General features: G+C 43.4%; 1 protein-coding gene across 2 annotated transcripts in view; it reads left to right on the top strand.

Annotated features, from left to right (window-relative positions):
• Positions 1-1,047: 1,047 nt before the first annotated feature.
• LYST (lysosomal trafficking regulator) overlaps positions 1,048-22,598 on the top strand; it is a 191,536-nt gene continuing 169,985 nt past the window's right edge. Inside the window, exon 1 of one of the 2 annotated variants that reach the window (XM_089897446.1) lies at positions 1,048-1,568. The gene's annotated coding sequence lies outside the window, so the exon portion shown is untranslated. Of the gene's footprint in view, positions 1,569-16,465; positions 16,572-22,598 lie in introns of those variants that run through there. The other variant, XM_089897445.1, reaches the window with a different exon arrangement.

The raw sequence follows: 22,598 nt of genomic DNA, 5'->3' as shown, positions 1-22,598 counted from the left end.
GAATCACTTTGCTGTATACCTGAAATGAACACAACATTGTAAATCAACTATACTTCAATAAATTTTTAAAAATAAAGTAAATATTAAAGCAAATAATTGACAGGACTAAAGCAACTACTTGAGAACAAAAAATAAATAAATCAGTGTGACATTGGGCAAGTCTCAGATTTCTTATCCGTAAAATGGGAACAAAAATACTTATTTGGCAGAATTGTCGTGAGAATTAAATACAATAATGTTTGTAAGGTGCTAACCTAGGGCCTGGCTTAAATGCTGAATAAAAGGTAACAATTTATTGTTTTATATATATATATATGCACATGAATTTGTTAATAAAAATATTAGTCCATAAATCCATAACAGGCATGAGATTAAAAAGATGAGAGTATTTTTAAATCAAAATTTTAAAAAAGAGGGCTTCCCTGGTGGCGCAGTGGTTGTTGAGAGTCCACCTGCCAATGCAGGGGACACGGGTTCGTGCCCCGGTCCAGGAGGATCCCACATGCCGCGGAGCAGCTGGGCCCGTGAGCCATGGCCGCTGAGCCTGCGCGTCCGGAGCCTGTGCTCCGCAACGGGAGAGGCCACAACAGTGAGAGGCCTGCGTACCGCCAAAAAAAAAAAAAAAAAAAATTAAAGAAAAGAATAATAGCAGAAAGAAAGGGAAAGGGGCAGATGTCTGCACAAAAGAAGGGCCAAAAAAATCTACACTGCAAGTTTGGTGAAAGTTTGCAACCAGATGGTGAGTGGCAGCTGCCAGGCTCAGGACTCACATTCTGGCGTTTAGTTTGGTTCTAGGTCCTCCAAGGACTGCAGAATTCTCAGAACAAGAGTAATGACGATCCTCACGGGGACAAACAGACCCTCACCCTCTGCAGGAGAATCAGGGCGCTATGACTCACCACAGCCATCACAAAATCACTAATTGGAAATCCTTGCTGCAGCTATACTGCAAAGGAATCAGACTCGATGTGCCAACTTCCCCATGTGATCCAAGCATGGCCATCTGCCAGAGAGCCAGAGGGAGAGAGGGCCACTCGCCTTGCCGGCAACGCAGAGATTGCCTAGCCCCATCGCCAAATGAAATAGCAGCAGAGGGCTCATAAGAAGTCCTTTCCAATGACGATCTGGCTTTGAAAAGAGCAGCTGTAGTGCCAGAGTGTTTGGTGCATTGCCTCTTTTGGCCGAGTATCCATTCTTCCATGGGGAAGTGGTGTTGGGAGGTTCTTGTGGTGCATGAAGCTATTCCTCTGCCATCTGCTCCCAGTGACATCAGGGAGTGCAGCAGGATTTGCCTTTGCCACTTAATGGGGTTTCCGTTTGTTTGACTCAACTGGGCACGTTCTTATAATGCTAGGAGAGTGATTCTATCCTAAGTCAGCTGAACAGAAGCCAGAAGTGAACTAACTGCAAACGAGAGACCCGGCTCGCTTAACAGCATGGAAGAAACCAGTTTCACTGCAGCAACACAGAGTAGGTGGTTGCTAATGAGCCTGCAGTGAAGATGCCTACACAGTGACGACCAAAGGGAAGAGTTCCTTGCTCACCTGAAAAAGACAATCACTGTACAGGTAGGTTAAAGTGTTTCTGAAACCTCCCAGTGCCTGCCAAGCAAGTGCGCAGATTTGGTGGGCAGGCTGGGTACAGGCTGAGAGCTTTAGAACCACCGAGGAAGGTGATTTAATAGCTGAATTCCTGGCAGCCTTGGTGCTTTCTGGAGCTGGTTCCTACAGACTGCTTGCCCGGAGATACTGCGCAGAAAGGAAGGAGAATGCAGTGAGCCAGTGACCCTTATTCGAGAGAGTCCAGTTCTGATTCTTGGATGTCAGTAAACTGAGGTTGACTGTCTTGGGCATGGCGTAGGTACAAGGACTCACACAGTAAGTGGGTGCAGGTGGACTTCTGTGAGATGTTATTAGACGAGGTACATCAAACCCAACATATCCAAAGTGCATTTTCTTTCTTTCTCTCTCTCTCTTTCTCACTCTCACCCCCGCTGCTAGATCTCTAACCCTTCAGCCTCTACCATATTCCTGATCTGGGCTAAGGATAGCTCAAGTCCCTCTATCTCAGAGGCTAGAGACTGGTCTAGGCGGAGGAGGGAGACAGCACAGAACTAAGGACTGGAGTGGGGAATTATGAAGGGATAAATAACAAATTCTGTGGCTGGAGTTGGAGGGGAAGGGAAAGACTGCGGGTGAGATTGGAGGGAAAGCTAGCAAGAGTCAGAATGCCTGCCAGATGGAGAGGCGGCTGAGGACAGTGTGGGAAGTCAGGGGTTTAGGGATTGGGAGGGAAGAGTAAGCCCAAGTAGGGTCAAGGTTGGGAGGGGTATTGAGCGCTTGTTCTGAGACAGGAGACCTGGAGAACTTGTGGGTGGGTCAGCTGGGCTGGCGATGTGGATGAAAATGAAAAGACGGAAGTGGATGAAAAGACACCTCCGTGCACTGGGAAGCCAAGTGGCCTGGGCTGTCCTCCACTCCACAAGCTTCCTCACTGCCCACCTCCTGCTGGTTTCCACATCCTGCTAAACAGCCCCCTCCATTCCACGTCCTCTCAGCTCGGCCCTCATTGTCTCTTGGCTTTTGCCAGACTCTCTCCACCAGTGTCCCTGCCTCTAGTCTTTCCCCTCCAACCCATTCTTCACACAACTGCCAAGCAGTATCTTTCCAAAATGCAAGCTTGATCATGTCCCCAAGCTTAAAGGACTCCAGTCTTCCCATTGCCTACAGAATAAAGCTCCAAATTCTTGCGTGGCATGCAGGGGGCCTCAAGATTTCCCCCACCTCGCCACTGCAGCTTCATCTCTTGTAACTTACCCACAAGTATGCAGTCACCTTCAAGTGTCCAGTCACCTGGATAAGTTGCTATTCCTTGAATACAACCTTGTAATTTGCCTTCCAACTTCCTGTAGTTATTCCCTCAGCCTAGAGGAACTTCTCCTTCTCTCCTGCCTACCAACCCTCTTTTCATCTTTCAGGATGAAACCACCTCCTCTGAGAAGTCTTCCGTATATTCCTCCCTCCAGATTAGGGTTAATTGTTCTGTCTCATCTGTGTATGTGTGTGTGTGTGTGTGTGTGTGTGTGTGTGTGTATTAAACTATGTAAAACAGAACATTTATCATTTTAACCATTTTAAGTGTACAGTTCTGTGGCGTTAAGTACATTCACACCATTGTGCAAACTTCATCACCATCCATCACCAGAACTTTTTCATCATCCCCAAGTAATACTCTGTCCCCATTAAACACTCACTCCCCATTATTTCCTCCCCCTAGGCCCTGACAACCATCATTCTACTTTCTGTCTCTATGAATTTAATTATTCTAAGTGCCTCATATATGTGGAATCATATATTCTCCTTTATGACTGGCTTGTTTCACTTAGCATAATATCCTCAAGGTTCATCCATGTTGTAGCAAATAACAGAACTTCTTTCCTTTTTAAAGCTGAATTCTATTCCATTGTATGCATAGACCACGTTTTGTTTATCCATTCATCCATGTATGGATACTTGGGTTGCTTCTACCTTTTGATTGTTGTGAATGACGCTGCTATGAACATCAGAGTTACAAGTATCTGTTCGAGTCTCTGCTTTCAGTTCTTTAGGGTATATACCCAGGAGCGGAATTGCTGGATCATATGGTAATTCTAACTCCCCTTCTTTTCCCTCCCTTGAAAGTAATTGTGCATGGTAAGTGTGCATCTTCAGTATCATAATATAAATACCCTTGAAGTAATGCTTAATAATTAAAGCACAGCAAAGACCCTGGAAAGAATATTTTAACTCTTCCCTGCAGTAAAAGTGTGTTTTTCACATAGAGAAGTTAACAACCAGTTGAAACGTGACAATGCTGTTATCACTTGAACTCTAAAATTAGACTCTGGCCAAATGCTTTTAAGAAAATCCTTTCAAGAAATCCAGTTAGTAAGTTTTGTAGTTATTACTCTGTCATGACCTGCTTAGGAATTTGGAATCAGGAAACCTGAGTTCCAGCCCCACCCTGCCGGTTACTAACAGTTAAGTTACCTAATTCCTCTAGGCTCTAATTTTACCATCAGTAAAATAACAAATGCCCCTGTACATTCATGAGAGAAGAGCTATCCAAATGAAAGCATTCTGGTAACCTCAAAAAAAAAAAAAAAAAAGGATCATCTGAATTATCACACAGTGACTGGCATCCCGTGCAACACTGGGGCCTATTTAGCCAACCTGAATGAGAGTACATTGAACTCATGTCCTTCCTCAAAGGAAGCTAAATGGAATTCTTTAAAGGATAAAGTGCAGCCATACTTTTTTTTTGAGGTTTGAATAGAACTTTTAATTTTTATTTTATATTGGGGTATAGTTGATTTACAATTTTCATTAATTTCAGGTGTACAGCAAAGTGTTTCAGTTATCCATATATCCATTCTTTTTCAGATTCTTTTTCCATATAGGTTATTACAGAATATTGAGTAAAGTTCCCTGTGCTATACAGTAGGTCCTTGTTGATTATCTGTTTTATATATAGTAGTGTATAGCTGTTAATCCCAAACTCCCAATTTATCCCTCCCCCTCCCACATTTCCCCTTCGGTAACTATAAGTTTGTTTTCTAAGTTTGTGAGTCTGTTTCTGTTTTGTGAATAAGTTCATTTGTATCCTTTTTTTAGATTCCACATATAATGGTATCATATGATATTTGTCTCTCTCTGTCTGACTTGCTTCACTTAGTATGATAATCTCTAGGTCTATCCATGTTGCTGCAAATGGCATTATTTCATTCTTTTTCGTGGCTAAGTAATATTCCATTGTATATATGTACCACATCTTCTTTATCCATTCATCTGTTGATGGACATTTATGTTGTTTCCATGTCTTGGCTATTGTAAATTGTGCTACAATGAACACTGGGGTGCATTATCTTTTTGAATTTTGGTTTTCTCCGGGTATATGCCCAGGATTGGGATTGAAAGTGCAGCCATACTTCATCATTCCCATTTGGATAAGAAAAATCTTTGAGTAAGAAGTGGAATTCCAGGGACATTTGAAGAGTGATAGGAAAACTGCTGGAGGGATTTTAATACTGGGCAGTTAAGGAGACAGCTTTCCATAAATAAGAAATAGGCACAGAGAAAGAAAGCCCTGAGCCAAGATTACTAAAAAGTACTCTCGGTAAAAATAGATGGTAATAGTCCTATACACTATGCGTGTATTTCATCCAGGCAGTCTTTACGTTTTTATGAAAACTTGTAGATAGAAGAAAAAACTCGAACCTGCTTCACGTGGTTATTTCTGGCCTATAGTACATATTACATGTGGTAAAGACTGCTGAGAGTCACTGTGAAGATGTTGGTGCCAAACCATGAAACTTTTCCTGAGTCATAGATCGGCATAGCTTTCTTACCTTAGAAGAAATGACCAGTGAACTTACTTTTAGATCTTACAGCCTACATCCTTCTCTTCTGTGTTTTCAGAATGTCTGTGTTATTGATTCTTTAGAAGGGAAGGCAGGATAAGGCAAGACTACTGATCTTTTTTTCACACAGACTGGTAAATTACCATTGAATGGGATATATTCTTCCTCTTGCATTTCTCCTTCTTCACTCCCTGAAATTGAAGAAGTGGCCAGTAAATAGAATACAGGTTTGGAACAATTACAGAATTCAAGTGATGTAATCAATCACTTGTGTATACAAGACAGAAGGCACAGTGCTATATATGTAATAGCAGTGAAATCAAAGAAAAAATGAGACAGCAGTTACTCCTCTGAAGATTGAGATCCATTTTCAGGGCTATCAGTTGACAGGTGTATATTTCTCTATTTTATGGAGAAGAGAAAGAACCTTAGTATGGAATAAAGATGACATTTCTAATTAGAGGGGAAAAGATGAGTGTAATGCATGGTGATCAGACAAGAGACTATTTGGAGGAAAATCTTTCTCCCTGTTCTCTTTCCCTTTAAATGGTGTCTTTCACACTAATTCTCAGGCATCTGGTTAGGGAGCCCAGAAACAGAGGTGGCACTTGGGATGATGACATTTTCCACCAAATGCTCCTGCTTGTAAACCGGTCTTCCAGTGGCCAAGGATTTATCTTATCTTCAAAGACATCTATTATAGGTCTGACTTGAATTTATCCTATTTCAGGAAACTCCCATATACCTGCAAGTGCATTCGCCCTGGGGATGAATGTTCTAAAACCAGGTCTTTTTATTAAGAATCAGCCACAGGGTCCAGTGGTCCCTGGTGGTCCAGTGGTTAAGACTCTGCGCTCCCAGTGCAGGGGGCCCGGGTTTGATCCCTGAGCATCAGCCACGGTGGTAGGTAGGATACTTACCTGAGAGCTGCCTTCAACGTGTGAGGAGCTGGCTTCGCTAAATTGCCTGAGTTGGGTGTGGTGGTGGAGAGCGAGCATAGGGTCAAAAGCCAGGTTTCCAACAATTAGCAGAGGCACAGCTGCCAGCAAACACAGTGTTGTCTGCATCCCGTCAGGAAACTCTCGCTCTCTATTAGACCTAATTATCAGTCAGCAGCTGACCTCCAGAAATGGTGCTCTAGGTTGGGCAGGACAAAAGTCAGGAGAGGTTATCCTGAGGGGCGAGTGGTCCTGTGACAGTGCTTTATAGTACATTTCCTGGCCATTTATTCCTTTGATTTGGTGACCCCACATTCTTGGTTGATGCTTTTAAGGTCTGGAGAAGAAACTCGTGCAGTCTAAAATCATTCCTTTTCTTTCAGGTGGCTGGTATCTGATTCTTAGGGATGTTGGGTGGGGGAGGGAGAGTGGGATAGACTAGGGGAGTATACTCCAGAAATCACATCGAATTCAGGAGAATCTGAGTCAAATGGCAACTTGTACCCCGGCCACAAAGACCACCCAGAGAGCCAGAGCCACTTGCTACAAAGCAGCTCTCCCCTTGCCCAGGGAGGCACTGCATTTTGGCAAGACTGTCTTGTGGCCGGGAGTCTTTATGCAGCTCAAGGCTTGAGCTCACTTGCTCCTGGGTGTGACTGCTTGGTGTGACTGCCTTGGGGCTTTGCTGACTAAACTACTCCACCACAGTGACCCATGTGAAGTGACATGATCTTTTAAAAAATATGGATGAAAATCCAGAAGACTATGTTATTAAATAGACCCAGATGTTTTTAAATACCTTGCTTATTTAAGGTCCTTTACAGTTCACAAAGGTGCTTAAAAATGTCTTACTTGTATTCCTCAGATTTTTAGAATTTTTTTCCCCTGCGCCACGTGGCTTGCGGGATGTTAGTTCCCCAACCAGTGATCAAACCTCGGCCCTCAGCAGTGAAAGTGCCAAGTCCTGACCCCCGGACCACCAGGGAAGTCCCCACCCTGTCTTCTTCATTTTCTATTTCAGTGATTGATTTTCCAACATAACGTCTGCATTTTTCCCAATATTACTGTGTGTTTCAGATTACTTTTTTTTTTGTTTTTTTTTGGTACGCGGGCCTCTCACTGTTGTGGCCTCTCCCGTTGCGGAGCACAGGCTCTGGACGTGCAGGCTCAGCGGCCATGGCTCATGGGCCCAGCCGCTCCGTGGCATGTGGGATCTTCCCGGACCGGGGCACGAACCCAGGTCCCCTGCATCGGCAGGCGGACTCTCAACCACTGCGCCACCAGGGAAGCCCTCAGATTACTTTTTACAGGTTGGATATTGTTACACTTCCAAACAGAGTCTATATTTTATTTTCAATAAGATAGCATGCCTCGGCTGCATCTCTACTACTAGGTGATACAACTGTCTCAGAACTTGACTCACGGAGTAGCTGCTTGAAAAAGGCAAAAGCTGACCACAAGCCAGCTGTTTACAAAGTGAATTCTGTGTTCCCGTGGAGTCCTTCATTTCCTGCATTGCTCTAATGTCAGCACAAGCTGGGCAGGGAGAAGGGTTTTTGCTTCAAGCCAAGGCTCTGGGCAAACAGCTAAGGAAATGAGTGCCCTCCCGCCGCTGTGGCTGGCGCACTGCGGGCCCCTCCCCATGGCACAGTAGAGCTGTTCTCTTTTCTCTGGTGTGACTGCTTGCTTGCATGGATCTTAAAGGCAGAGCTGCCTGGGACCAGGGATTCTACAGACATTTTAGTGAAAACAGGCCTTTCAGTTTTTCATCTCAGATCCCTTTGAAATATCTTTGAAAGCTCAGGACTTAGAAATATCTCAGATGCTGGTGAGGATCAAATTTGGATACCAGACACCATACTGTACATACATTCATCCCTTCCCTTCTGCGGCCCAAGTTTTATTATTAGATGAGCTTGTGTACCAGAGAAACTTAGAACGAGAGCTTCCCCAGAATACTTTTCGCTCGCTCACGTAGGCTATTCCTGGACAGCCCCACCGAGACCCCTACGACTCCCACCACATAGCTTAGGCTGAAAAAGATGGGGTCACACTACATTAATATTCAGTTCTGATTCCAAATATATGACAGGCCTATGCCTCTCAAATTAGTTTACATTGTGAACTGGGGAAAGGATTATGTAATTTTTACAAGTCTGATTTCTCTTTGCATAAAATAGCGCTTTATTTTTTTTAAATTTATTTTACTGAAGTATAGGTGATTTACACTGTTCATTTCTGCTGCACAGCAAAATGACTCAGTAATATATATATATATTCTTTTTCATATTCCTTTCCATTACGGTTTCTTACAGAATATTGAATATAGTTCCCTGGTCTATACAGTAAGACCTATCCATTCTATATATCATAGTTTGCATCTGCTAACCCCAAACTCCCAATCCATCCCTCCCCTCCCCTCCCCTCCTTCCCCCTTGGCAACCACAAGTCTATTCTCTATGTCTGTGATACTGTTTCTGTTTTATAGATAAGTTCATTTGTGTCATATTTCAGATTCCACATATCATATGGTATTCATCTTTCTCTGCCTGAGTTACTTCACTTAGTATGATCATCTCTAGGTCCATCCATGCTGCTGCAAATGGCATTATTTCATCCTTTTTTATGGCTCAGTAATATTCCATTGTATATATATACCACATCTTCTTTATCCATTCATAAAATAGCACTTTACTATCAGGATGCCACATCAGAATGCACATAGATATGAAATATTCTGATATTCCAGCCACAAAAGTCAGGATTTAAATAAAATCTCCCAAAGTGTAAAAGATATATAACCTCTAACAACTACTGACCATGAGACCACAGGTCATGGAGAATTCTTTCAGCTCCTGTATTCTTCCTCCTCATTTATTAAAAAAAAATATTGAGCAGCTACTGTCTCAGGCACTTGGGAATACAGAATGCTAAAATGCAGTCCTCACAACTTATTGAACTCAAAGTATATTTGAGAAGACAAACAAATTACGAAAATAACGATAGGTACTGGGCGTTAAGGAACATGGGGAAGACTACTGTATTCGATTGTGTTCTGGCTTGTCTGTCACACTCACTTGGGATATTCTTTCCCTATTAGCTGATAAAAGAGATAATGCATACTTTTTTTGTTGTTGTTTTGCGTTACACGGGCCAATCACTGTTGTGGCCTCTCCCGTTGCGGAGCACAGGCTCCGGACGCGGAGGCTCAGCGGCCATGGCTCACGGGACCAGCCGCTCCGCGGCATGTGGGATCTTCGCTGACCGGGGCACGAATCTGTGTCCCGTGCATCGGCAGGCGGACTCTCAACCACTGCGCCACCAGGGAAGCCCTCCATTATGGTTTATCTCAGGGTATTGAATATGGTTCCCTGTGCTGTACAGTAGCACCTTGTTGTTTATGCAGTCTATATGTAATAGTTTGCATCTGCTAACCCCAAACTCCCACTCCATTTCCTGCCCCGCTCAGCAGCCACAAGTCTGTTCTCTACATCTGCTCTCTCACCAGTTTTTACACATGCTCTTCCCCCTCCTAAAAGAGTGCTTCTTAAACTTTAATGTGCATAGAAATCACCTAAGTATCTCGTTGAAATGCCAGGTGTGACTCAGTGAGTCTGGGGCTCGGCCTGAGATTCTGCATTTCTCACATGCTGGTGCTGCTGGTCTGAGGAGGAGCATATGGGCTGAGAACTCCCTGCCGGCCCAGCCTGGTTTCTGGACACATGGATTTTATAGACTGCTGCCAAAAAGTAAAAATAAAGAGCAAAACAATAAACTCTTTCAGGGACCAATCAGCTCGCCAACTTTTTATTCCCATTTAATTGGTCAAGAAAGGCCATTAAACATATGCATGGCTCTGCTTGCCATATCATAAAGAAAGGTGATTTAAATTCCCAAAAAAGTAGGAAGGGCATAGTTTCGGAATACTAGAGGACAATCTTTTGAATTGAATAAACTCAGCTTTGCGGAAAAACTCACCACATTGATCTCATTTAAAAAATTTTGTCCTAGATTGGGGGCACTAAAAGCAGTTAGGAAAAATTGGCCTGCCTGAAGCCTACTGAGGCTTTTAAGTCTGAAGTCTAGAGTCAGCTTTTCCAAGATGTCTTTTCTGATCCCAGAGGTGGGGTTGGACGTCCCTCCACAGTGCCTCAGGGATCCCTGTGCGTGACACTGTCATAACCTTCATCACCATCCACTGTAATTGCTTGTTTACTTGTCTGGAGCTCCCAATAGTCCTAGAATGTCTTTTTTAAAAAATAAAAGTTAATTTACAATATTGTGTTAGTTTCAAGTGTACAGCAAAGTGATTCATATACATATATTTGTATATTCTTTTTCAGATCCTTTTCCATTATAGGTTATTACAAGATATTGAGTATAGTTCCCCATGCTATACAGTAGGTTCTTGTTGTTTACCTGTTTTATATACAGTAGTGTGTATCTGTTAATCCCAAACTCCTAATTTATCTCCCCCCTCACCCTCCTGCTACCCCTTTGGTAACCACAAGTTTGTTTTCTATGTCTGTGAGTCCATTTCTGTTTTGTAAATAAGTATCATTTTTTTAGATTCCACATATAATTGATATTATATATTTGTCTTTCTCTGATTTACTTCACTGAATATGGTAATCTCTAGGTCCGTCTATGTTGCTGCAGATGGCATTATTTCATTCTTTTTTACGGCTATTATTCCATTGTATGTATATATACCACATCTTCTTTATCCATTTATCTGTCGATAGACATTTAGGTTGCTTCCATTTCTTGGCTATTGTAAATAGTGCTGCTATGAACATTGGGGTGCATGTATCTTTTCACATTATAGTTTTCACTGGATATATGTCCAGGAGTGGGATTGCTGGATCATATGGTAACTCTATTTTTAGTTTTTTAAGGAACCTCCATACTGTTCTCCATAATAGAATGTCTTTTATCTACCTCTATATCCCAAAGCCTCAAACATTGCAAGTACACAGAAGAGAGTCAGTAATTGAATGAAGGCCTGAAATAAGGCATCAGTGTTACAATCTCACTAGTGGATTCCGTTTGTGGTGTTAGGTAGAATCAGAGACATTTTCTGAAGTGGTCCAAACTAGTGGCATGTATGAAATTATAGAGAAAATGTACATTAAGAATATTCTTATGTAGCACAGGTTTCTTTGAGTAGGCAGTGAAACACACACACACACACACACACACACACATATATATGTATAAAATCTTTACCTGTTCCTTACTTTGAACCTGACTGACCCTTTCCAACTCTTGCTTTGAACTGGTCAGGTAATATTCTGTTCTGTGAACTTGCTGATACCGTGAACTGTTTCTTTGTTTTTCTGGTCTTCTGAATGAGTTACCATGAGATTTAGAGTGTTCTTATGAATTTTTAATCTGCTCTGATCCCCTGGGCTCTTGGCTTTTAAACAGGAATGGATAGCAAACATGCATTTCTTATGATAACATTTCTTAATTTCCTTCCACTTCTTAGCCTGTCTGTTGTATAGGATAGACTTAGTGTTCTCTTCCAAAATAAACAGCTCACGCAGCTCATAGCTCAAAGTTAATCAGAAACTTGTTTACCACAGGAATATATTGGGAATTAAGACAGACAAATATCAACAATAAAAATAATAAATGGCAAGCGAGAATGTAGGACACTAAGACACACTCAGTATGAACTTTCCACAGCAAAGAAGGGAATATCTGGGTTGTTTTAACGCTTTTAGCTGGTTGAAAAGATCTTCCCACAAATTTTTTTTTTGCTGTTTACCAGTCTTTTAATGCAATGTCATAAGAGTTTTAAAGTAAAGTATACGTATTTTGGGGGATTTAAAATGTTATCAGTGATTTAGTAGAGAAAAGTACGTAAAAGAATCTTATTAAAACCTACTCTCGGGCTTCCCTGGTGGCGCAGTGGTTGAGAGTCCGCCTGCTGATGCAGGGGACAAGGGTTCGTGACCCGGTCCGGGAGGATCCCACATGCCTCGGGGCGGCTGGGCCCCGTGAGCTGAGCCTGCGCGTCCGGAGCCTGTGCTCCGCAATGGGAGAGGCCACAGCAGTGAGAGGCCCGTGTACAGTAAAAACAAAAAACAAACAAACAAAAAAAACCTACTTTGATAAGCTTTACAAAAAAGAGTGGATGTTACTTGTAACCTAGTGGAGACATTAATTATGAATTGACTTCTTCAATAAAGTTTCAAGGTATCTATTAAAAAGCATGTTTTTTAAAGATCCATATACATCCTAATAAAGTAAAGCACTCCCAAACTAAATTTATACAACTATAATTTTTTTTTTTTTTTTTTTGCGGTACACGGGCCTCTCACTGTTGTGGCCTCTCCCGTTGCGGAGCACAGGCTCCAGACGTGCAGGCCCAGTGGCCATGGCTCACGGGCCCAGCCGCTCCATGGCATGTGGGATCTTCCCGGACCAGGGCACGAACCCATGTCCCCTGCATCGGCAGGCGGACTCTCAACCACTGCGCCACCAGGGAAGCCCTACAACTATAATTTTTTAATGTAGCAATTACTTGGTCTGTAGGCAAAGGTGGACCATCTGTATAATTTTGACCATGTTACTGTTCCTGAAATGACAGCCCTGCATCCCCTCTACCACTTCTTTACAAATCCATTTCTATGCCAGTGCAGTGCAGTAGGCATTAGAGTTGTCAAACTTCATCTCAAAGTATGAATAACTTATTCTTTGGATATTTACTTGAATTTGAACAAAATCTTCTTAATTAAACTATTCATTCAAAAAATATTTACTGAGTGCTTACTATGTGTCAGGTACTGTTCTGGCACATGGGATACATCATAAACAGAGCAAGTGTTGCTGCCTTCATGGAGCTTATAGTCTAAATGCAGGAGACAATAAAAATAAACATAATAAATGGCTAAAATATGAATGTTTGAAGCTGATAGGTTCAATGAGAAAGATGATGTTTAGGATCACACAGTGTAGACTTCGGCACCAGACCCCAAGCTGACAGAAAACCCGTATGTTCTTTAATAAAATTATTTTGGCGGGTATGCTAGACTGCTAGGGTTGCCATAACAAAATACTACAGCCTAGGTGGCTTAAACAACAGAAATTTATTTTCTCATTGTTCTTGTGGCTGGGAGTCCCAGATCAAGGTACCAGTGGGGCTGGTTTCTGGTGAGACCTTTCTTCCTGGTTTGCAGACAGCCACAGTCTCACTGTGTCCTCACATGGTCTTTCCTCTGTGCATGTGTGGAAAGCTCTGGTGACTCTTCCCCTTCTCATAAAGACACTAGTCCTACTGGATGAGACCCCCCCCATGACCTCTTTTAACCTTAATTAAAAGGCTGATTACCTCCTTTAAGGCTCTGTCTCCAGAGTCATGTATGGGTTAGCGCTTCAACATATGAATGTGGTCAAGGGAGTGGGAATCAATTGCACTCGTAACAGATGGCATTTGTGACATGAGGGAGACTTAAGTATGGGGCCTAGGGCAGAGTCCCATCTTGTTCAGGTTTAAGGGCAGTGTTGAGGTAAACTTCATTGAGAAGATGAACTTTGAGCAAAGACAGGAAGGAGGTAAAGGGGTTCTCTATGTGGCTATCTGGAGAAAATGCATTGCAAGCAAAGGCAACAGCCAGTGCAAAGGCCTTAGGACAGGAATGTATCTGGAATGTTTGGTAAACGGTAAAGACGCCAGTGTGCCTGCGGGATGGCAGAGTAGGAAGAGATGAAATTGTGAGGAGCTGGACGGTGCAGAGTTCTGCAACCCATTGTAAGGACTTTGGTTTTACCTGAGTGAAAGGGGGAGCCATTGCAGGGTTTTGAGCAGAGGTGTGACATGGTCTGATTTACATATGCATGTAGTCACGAAATAACATTTTAACATATTTTGGTGAATTCAGTGTGAAGTGATGCACATATACATTAACCGCACCTTTTAAAACCTTGATTTTAGAATCTCCTTTTAGATTCTAATTTTAGAGTCAAATTATCTGGAGAATTGCCCACTTACAAAGTTTTCCAGTATGCAATAAATACATAAGTAGGGCTTCCTTCTAGATCTCTTATGACTTTTCTTTATTCTTTCTTCTATTGCATGCACTTGATTACACATTATTTTGTGTGTTCATTTGAAATATTTTAAACTAAGTTTTATCTAATATGTATACTTAATATCTACATTCTAGGATACTCTTGCACAGAGCCAATACTATGGTAGCTTGGTTAAAATACTTTGTAACTCAGATATGAAGAGAAAAGAATAGTCACAAAAGACATTACTCTGTGCCTTTTACAAAAAAATAGTACTTTGAGGGCCGGTTGTGTACCATTGTCGTATAAAGTTTGTTTCGTTCTCTTTGACTTTAACGAAATCATGACCATCTATTATTTTCCATTCAAGAGAAACAGAAACCGGCTTGTTACTTAACACTTCTATGGCTTTATTTTTTCCATTAAAGAAAAAAAGGAGGTGTTTTTGAGATTAGTGTGTGACAGTTGATGTATAAACAAGAGTAGGTTTGGTTATAGGTAAAACTGTGAAATATGTCAAGTTTGGCTTCCTCTGAGTTCGGGGAAATTCCCCAAAGCATCTTGGGCACTTAGCACACAGTAACCAGCACATAGTAGGTGCCCATTACATATTTGTTAAGTGAATAACATCTCTTTCACTAACTTGCTGGGGACTTCGTGTGTTGCCCATCCCTGGAGTATTCCAGTTTTACAAGATTGCTGTAGGAAGTGTGCGACCTCTGCACAAACGTATGAATTGCTAATAGTTGCACTTCAGATGTCAGTGGGGAGATATTTTAAAGTACAGGATCTTCCCCGAGAGCCCCTTCAAACCACATCACTGGGCACCTATTTACTTGGTTTGTCGTTGGGGCAGATGGACGTTGCATTTGGTATACAGCCTTAGGATATAATATCCTGAATTATTTCTATTTCTTGATTCCTATGCAAAAATTACTGGAGTTGTTGATTCTAAAGCAGCTGCTGTCAATTAGTAAACCATTGCTTATACAGCTGACCCTTGAACAACAGGTATGAACAGCACGGGTCCACTTACAAACAAAATTTTTTCACTAAATCTGTTTTACAGTACTACACCATCTGAGGTTGGTTGAATCCATTAGGTGGAAGGCAAAGCCATATACAGGATTTTTAACTAGCAGGGGGTCAGTGCCCCTAACAACTTCCCTCTTGTTCAATGGTCAGCTGTACTTTGTATTAGGTAGGACTTGAACCCCCGACCCTCAGACCTCAAAGCCCAAGCGCTTTCCCAATACCTTTGAGATTCCACCGCAAGGCCAGCCTCAGTGACTGGGTGGTGACGAGGGGTGTCCGCTAAAATGCCAAACTGCCGGCATCAGAAGTCTGTCAGCCCTGTGCTGGACCTGACAGTCAAAGATGCAGCTAAAACATCCTTATAGGTAACCTAGGGTTCCCGCCCTCTGGAGGCACTGCTGTTATAAGACACTGCTGTTGCTGCTGTTATAAGACACTGCACTGCTGTTGACAGCCCACGCTGCCTACAACTGTGTTTTAAAAGGGCTAAGTTGAAACATACACCTTTGCGCTGAATTAATTCTAGGGTAGCTTCGTAAACCTCTTTCCGGTTTTGTAAGAAGCCTACAGTAACCTTTGTAAACTGTTTTTTTTCCAGCCCCAAAGGAAGGGCAGGGTTCCTCGCGGGTAACCCTTTCTCCCTCTCGCGACCCCTTCCCGTATTTCTTCTACCCCCATCCTCCGGAGCCACACAAGCGGAACGGGATGACAGTCGGTGTTGAACAGAGAGAGAGGACGCTGCGCATGTGTTTGGTGCTTTTCAAATTGCGCAGGCTCACCCTAGGGGGCGACGCAGCCGCCTCGCGAGCCCCTTGGAGAGTGAGAACCAGGAGAGCCTCCCCCGCGCGGGGAGGAACCCCGCGGCCCCAGCCCAGTGGCTCGGCCCGCCCTCCTCCCTTCTTCATTGGCTCCTGTGCTCTACGTGTCACGCCTGCGACGCTGGCGCTGCCCTACCGGCGAGGGGCGGGGCTCGGGACGCATCCGGCGGGCAAGTGCGCAGGCGCAGGAGAGCGGGTCTGGGGCCGGACGGGGGGAGGGAGGCGGTGGTGTTCCCGGTTTCCTGGGTTACCTGAGGGGGCGGGGGTGGGGAGTTTGCGGCTGCGTTGGCAGGGACAGCGGCTACGACTCGGGGTTTTCCCGGTGAGGCGGAGCGTGCGGCGGCGACGGCGGCCAGAGAGCAGGTAAAGGCGGTCCCCTCTGCGATGCCGGCAGAGGGCTAGGGGTCCCGGACCCAATAGGTGGCCTGGACGGAAGGCGGTTGGCGCGGGGGGCGGGTAGCAGTCAGCCCGGGATGGGGGTCGCGGCGGCCGGGCTGAGGGCGAGGGGTACTCGGCCCGACGCGCCGGCCCGGGGTTTCTATCCGGCTCCGGGACGTCTCCCTGCCGTGCCCGGGCCGCCTCTGACAGCAGGTGAGCCGCGGGCAGGAGCACTGCCCGGCCTCTCCGGACCTTTGCGGTGGGCGCGCGCCCACCAGCCACTAACTTTATTTCCTGGCGCTTGGAGGGCGGAGGTCAAGCAGGCTGGCGGCGATTTGCTGCGATCTTGATTGTATTTATTATCCTGTGCCGCGGCACAACCTGCACCCCGGCCGGGCCCACACTGGCAGGTTGACGGCTGGAGTTGACAGTTTCCGCGCCACCACCCTGCGGGTCGCTCTTTACGATCTTGCCCGGCGGTTGCTCGCCCACCTGTCATCTCCGCCGTGCGCCTTGGTCCGCTGCTTTTCTCCTGCCTGTAACACCCCTTGCCCGGGCGAGAGACTCTCCAGAGGATCCTCTGAGACATCTGCCGTCTGTCCCGGGCATCATTGGAGCCTTGGCTGAGATGCCCGTTGGCCTCTGGTGGGATTAAACTGTACGGGAAGTAACCCAGGGAGACCCCGGCACCACAAGGTGGAGGCCAACGGGTTGCTTAGTGGCGGAGTGGGTAAGCTCAGAGGCTTTAAAAAACGCTTCCTAGCTCTGAGTCTTACCAGGTTAAACAAAACAAAACATTCCCTATATGCTCAGCAGACCATACACACCCAGTGACAGCACTTGGTAGTTGATGAGGTAGCTTCAAGCAGATAGAACATTTTAAGGGAGTTGAATCTCGTGTTGAATACATCGGTGTTGAATTCAGTGTTTCCTCGAATACTGAATTCAGCCTGCACTTTCCTTAGGGTTTGCTGAGCAGACTGATAGGACAAACTAAATTGGGCTTGTCTTCCTGGTGATCCTTGGCTATTCTCCTCTGTTACTTTAAACTTCCATACCCAGGAACCTTATGCTAATAAAGATGTTGACTCTGAGCTTTCATTTTATAAATGTAGTTAATTAATACGGGGGATCTGTTTTAAAGAGCTTTGCAAGTAGCCAGCAACTTTTCTTTTCTGATAGCTCTTTGTTGTCATCCATATTACTGCAAAGATTGGAGAATTTGGAAAAGGGGGGGAGCATAAGGAGATAATGAGTTACTATATTATTTAATTTACATGAAAACAATTTGTAAACTATAAAATTGTATATGAATATAGTAAATATTTTTTGAGCACCTACGGTGTACAAGACAGTTTCCTAAACAGATAAATATCCCCTCCTACACGGAGCTTACATTAGTGGGGATCGCAGATGATAAACAAAATATGTGCTATGTCAGATGGTGTTAAGGACTATGGAGAAAAAGCAGGGAAGACGGAGAGACTTGCAGTTTTATTTTATCAACGTATATTTTGATAGTTGATTTACAATGTTGTATTAATTTCTGCTATACAGCAAAGTGATTCAGTTATTTATATATATATATACACACACACATTCTTTTTTTAAAATATTCTTTTCCATTGTGGTTTATCATAGGATACTGAATATATTTCTCTGTGCTCTACAGTAGGACCTTGTTGTTTATCCATTCCATATAATAGCTTACATCTGCTAATCCCAAACTCCCACTCCATGCCCTCCGCCTTGGCAACCACAAATCTGTCCTCTCTGAGACTTGCAGTTTTTTTTTTTTTTTTTTTTGCGGTACGCGGGCCTCTCACTGCTGTGGCCTCTCCCGCTGCGGAGCACAGGCTCCGGACGCACAGGCTCAGCGGCCATGGCTCACGGGCCCAGCCGCTCCACGGCATGTGGGATCCTCCCGGACCGGGGCACAAGCCTGTGTCCCCTGCATCAGCAGGCGGACTCTCAACCACTGCGCCACCAGGGAAGCCCCCGTGACTTGCAGTTTTAACTAGAGGTAGCCAGGTAAAACTTCCTAGGGAAGATGACATTTGAGCCCAAGATCAAAGGGAAGTGAGAGGGTAATCCATGCACCTCTCTGAGGGAAGAGTGTTCAAGCAGAAAGAAAGGCACTTGCAAAAAGCTTAGAGGCAGGAGTGGACTGGGTACATTTGAGGACAGCAGAGAGGCTGATTTGGCTGTGGTGGGGTGAGCAAAGTAAGAGTCGCAGAAATGAAGGAGAGCGGTAAGTGGGAATGGGGAATCAGATTGTGTAAGGACTTGGGCTTCCACTCTGAGTGAGAAGGGGGCTCACACTTCTGAATAGAGAAGGGATATAATCAGACTTGCCTTTTAAAAGGGTCACTCTGGTGGCTGGATGGAGAATAGATTTTGTCTGGGGTAGGGTGAGGGGTTGGGCAGAAGCAGGGATATCAATTCCAGGACGCTTGCCGCAATCCAGGCCAGAGAGGATGTACCTGGGACCAGAGAGGAATTGGTGGAGTGGTTGATTTCTAGACAAATTGAGGGTAGGGTCAACAGGAGACTTAAAGGACACCAAAATTTTTGTCCTGAGCAAGTAGAAAGATGGAGTAGACATATACCGAGATGAGGTTTATGAGAGGAGCAGTTTGGTGGGGAGAAGGTTAGGAGTTGGTTAGAAAATAATGAAATTAGACTCCAAGTGGAGATTAGTAGTAGACACTAGTGACTTTGTATTTAAGACACTTTTTATGTTATCCTGACTATAACAAGGGGTTTAATATTTTCAACTATGAACTCCCAACTTTTTCTCACGCTCATTTTCTTTTTAGCCATTTGGACCAGCCTAATCATTTTTTTCACCAAATGTAGCTTTGCTTTTATTTGCTTGCACTTAGAGCATCTGTGTGTTAGTTTCATTTGCAGAGAAAGCCATATAATCCAGAATTTCAGAGTGTTGTATCTAACTTGAACACTTTCATCTGATTAATCTTTTTCTCAATTATATTTAGATGCCTGGCTTAAGTTCAAGAACTTTTTTTTAAGCCTCAGAAATCTTGTTATCAAATGTGGCTTCACTTGGCCATTTGCAAAATTACAATGGTAATGACCTATATTTTTAATAGTTTACTAATAGTCAGTAATATACAGGGATTATCCTAATTCTTCTGTTTCATTAAAGATGGCTTGAAAGACATGGGCCATCACATGTTAAATGGAGATCTTTTTCATCAAATTATGCAGTATTTGGAGCAATAGAATTTGACCTGTAAAACTTGTATGAAAAATATATCATGCTCTTAGAATTTAAGGCTGCCCCTTACATTTTAAGAAACCAGGTAATATGCTAATATTTTTAAATGGAGTTGTAACCTAAATGTGTCATGAAAGTATATAAAAATCTGTTAGATAAATAGCTATAAACCGATCTTAGAGTTGATAGGGATGCTATATTCTCTTTGATACTACTTTCTTCTGCTGTTGCTTCTCAGCAGTGTTTGTCCTGTGCCTCTTAATTCTCCTGACGTTGTTTTACAGTAATTGAGATATTTGGAAATTTTGAATGCTCTCCAAATCTATCTTCTGGGAAGAGGAAAACAAAAACAAAGAAAAATCTTATCCAATAATATGAAAGAGTAATGCTTAAAGTGTAACCATTTTAATTAGCCAAGAAAGGAATCAAACAATTTTCCAAAGGTCTAGTCATTATTCCATTCAAATGCAATTCTTTGACGTTGAAACTCAAGATAGACCAGGAAATAAGAGAACTTCTAGCCATTTGAGAAGAGTGGAAGAAATAGATGAATGATAAGGTGGAGTACTACACATACTTCTACAGCTACTGCCACTTGTCTTTAAAAAGTAAAGAGAATAGAAGATTTTTGCCAGAAACCTGAAGAATTGCATATTTTAAATTAAAAAATGTGTGGGGAGGTGAAGCCCAGAAGCTATACATTAAACATCTTGACACTGACTGATTCCTAGAAAAATTGTAGACCAGATTGCCAAACAGATGCTTTGTGATTAGAAAAAAAAGAACTGATTACTAAGATGCAGAGTTGGTTTTTAAAGAACACGTCATATTATACTAACCTCATGCTCACTTTGCCAAAGATATAATAATATTAAATAATCTTTGTAAGCACCTCACATCTTACAGAGTGCATTCCCATTTATCATCTCATTTAACCCTCACGTCATCCCCCCTGTGAAGTACTGTTAGGTGAGGAGGGCCTCAACAGTAAGAGTCCTGGGGAGACACAAAAGGGACAGATATGGGAGATTTTAGAAAGGACTTGCTTAGATATAGGGGAAAGTTGAGGGAGGAATCAAAGTGGGCTTTAAGGATTCTAGATTGTCTGAGGGAATGGTGATGCTGGTAATTGATCTTAATTCTAAAAATACAAATGGGGCTTCCCTGGTGGTGCAGTGGTTAAGAATCTGCCTGCCAATGCAGGGGACTCGGGTTTGAGCCCTGGTCCGAGAAGGTCCCACGTGCCACGGAGAAACTAAGCCCGTGCACCACAACTACTGAGCCTGTGTGCCACAACTACTGAAGCCCGCATGCCTAGAGCCCATGCTCCGCAATAAGAGAAGCCACCGCAGTGATAAGCCCGTGCACCACAACGAAGAGTAGCCCCCGCTCGCCGCGACTGGAGAAAGTCCGTGCGCAGCAACAAAGACCCAACGCAGCCAAAAATAAATAAATCAATACATAAATTCATAAAAATAAATAAAAAAAGAAGTGGAGGAGTAGATGGGGAGATGTGAAATTCATCAGTTCACATCAGTTTGGTGGAAGTAGCTGTTTTCTTTCTTGGAACTGATTCTGGAGTGAGTCACATATAATTAAAAATTTTAACATATGTAGGTCTGGAGCTCAGGAGAGAAGTCTGAACCAAATTAAAAAAGTCTTCATTCAGTAAATACATTCTTTCAAATACTTTGGTAAAGAAGGGAGGACAGTGGATAGAAGCTTGAGTGGGGAGGTGTGGTCAGGGAAGGTTTGTTTTTCTTTAAAAATGGAAGAGATAAGGATACTTTAGTGGACTGAAGGAAGGGGGCCATTGAAGAGGTGAGAAAATTGAAGTCACAAGAGAAGGAAGGTAATTAGACATAATCTCAGAGGAAGTGGAAGGATCGGCAACAGGAGCACAGGTGAAAGGGTTAATATCCCGAAGAAAAGCCGTGACGCATATTCCTTTAAAAAAAGGAAAAGGAAATAGGGAGTAGATACGGATACAGATTTATAGATAAGTAGCCAGGATAGCATCAGTTGTCTCTGTGAAGCAAGGTTATCTGCTGAGATTGAGAAGGAAGAGCGTGGATCGGTGTAATTTTGAGGGGAAAAGAAAACTTACCGTTGTGATTGGAAAACGGCCTTGGCCAGGGACCAGTGACCTAATTGCTGATACTGTTTAACACCGCTGCAGTCACAAATGTAGGAAGAAGCTGTGAGTGCTGAAGCAGTTTTCTCCAGCAGCTCCGCATAACACAGCAGAAGGCAAATAGGCTGAACCTGGAAGGGGATTGGAAGGGAAGGTATGATGGAGGACTTGGGCCGGGGTGCTGTGAAGTCAGGGGACTGCGGGTGGTAGTGAGGTGGTCAGTTGAAGGGCTGAACCTTAGGTATCCTGCTTGATTAAGGAAGAAAGCGAAGCCAAGACAGGGCTGATGAATGTGGAGAATGAAGAGGATGAAGAATCCCAGTGAGCAAGCTGTAGGATTAATGGAAGTGAAGGAGAACTAGAGACAGAAAAATGTGATGTGAGAGTCCTAAATTTAAGATTCTGGAGTTGGAGCAATTGCAGGTGATGATAAGGGCCAAAGTATGACCGATGGTGGTGAGCAGCTAAGATCAATAGTGCTAATTACAACAATAGTAATATTAATAAAAGCTACTGTTTATTGAGTACTCTATACTAGTCACTGTACTGAATGCTTCACGTAGGTTATCGTACTTACTTTTCACAACCATCCTGTGAGGTACGTATTAGGAGCTTCATTTTACAAATGAGGAAACTG

Source organism: Delphinapterus leucas, chromosome 16, assembly GCF_059928025.1.
Source record: "Delphinapterus leucas isolate spDelLeu-1000000601 "Yukka" chromosome 16, BTC_Dleu_Yukka2, whole genome shotgun sequence".
NCBI lineage: Eukaryota > Metazoa > Chordata > Mammalia > Artiodactyla > Monodontidae > Delphinapterus > Delphinapterus leucas.
The sequence above is the reverse complement of the archived record's forward strand: the minus strand, read 5'-3'. Positions and strand labels throughout refer to the sequence as shown.